Below are 1,056 nucleotides of genomic sequence, written 5' to 3' on the forward strand. Positions count from 1 at the left end.
TTATTTTCTTTCTTTTTTTGTAAAATTATTCTATTTTGTCAAATTACATTTTAGAACCTTGACATTTTTTCTGTGAAAATCTTTAAAGTACTTTTCTTTAATGTTTTAAGGCAGACAAGAAACTCCTGACCCCTGTGTTATCCAGCTGTATCCAACATTTTCTCCTGAATTTGCTCACAGCTGCATTCCATTGCCTTTTCCGTGTCCCTGAAAGTTTCCTCTCATGGGGAATCTGGAGAGCAGGGCTCTGCAGAGAGAAACTTACCTCAATCGCAAGCAGCCTCCTTTCTAAGTAGTCGATGAGTGCCTGGTGCTGAGCATTAGCCAAACAGGCCAAAGAGAGCAAGACTAGAAGTCCTCTCATTTTGTGTCTCTTGTAGCTCCGTCCCAAATGCTGACCGAGGAGTTAAAACCCTAACTGGAACAAGAAGGGGCGCAGGAGCCAGCAGATTTCCAGAAAGTGGGCTGGAATGTTTTATTTAGGGAGGAGCCAGCCAGAACCATCTGGTTGAGATGGAGGCAGGGGTTGTGGATGTGACGGAAAACTTCACCTGGTTGTCCAAGGAAAACTTTCCTCATGTTCATTTGGAATTCTTTGTCTGGCCATAATGAACTGTAGTCCATCACAGTTTAATGCAGAGAGTAAAAAGAGTGTGTCTGTGAATTATAATAGAATGATGATTTTACAAAATCCTCATTTTAGCATTTAAACAGAAAGGGGAAGTCTATGCCAGGGTACTGGAGAGGAGAGTCTGTCCGATAGTCAAACCTCAGATCCAAGAGCAACAGTGCGGTTTCCGTCCTCCAGCTCTACACCCTCTTCAGGTTGCTGGAGGTAGTTTGTTCATCTAGTCCATATGTGTTTTGTGGATTTGGAGAAGGCATTCGACCGCGTCCCCTGTGGTGTCCTGTGGAGAGTGCTCTTGGAGTATGGGGTCCAAGGAGCCTTACTGAGGGCTGTCCGGTCTCTGCATGACCGGAGCTTCATTGCTGGCAGTTAGTAAGACCTGTTCCTAGTGCATGTTGGACTCCGGCAGGGCTGCCCTTATGGCACAG

The sequence above is a fragment of the Oryzias melastigma genome, unplaced genomic scaffold (assembly GCF_002922805.2).
Source record: "Oryzias melastigma strain HK-1 unplaced genomic scaffold, ASM292280v2 sc01592, whole genome shotgun sequence".
Lineage (NCBI taxonomy): Eukaryota > Metazoa > Chordata > Actinopteri > Beloniformes > Adrianichthyidae > Oryzias > Oryzias melastigma.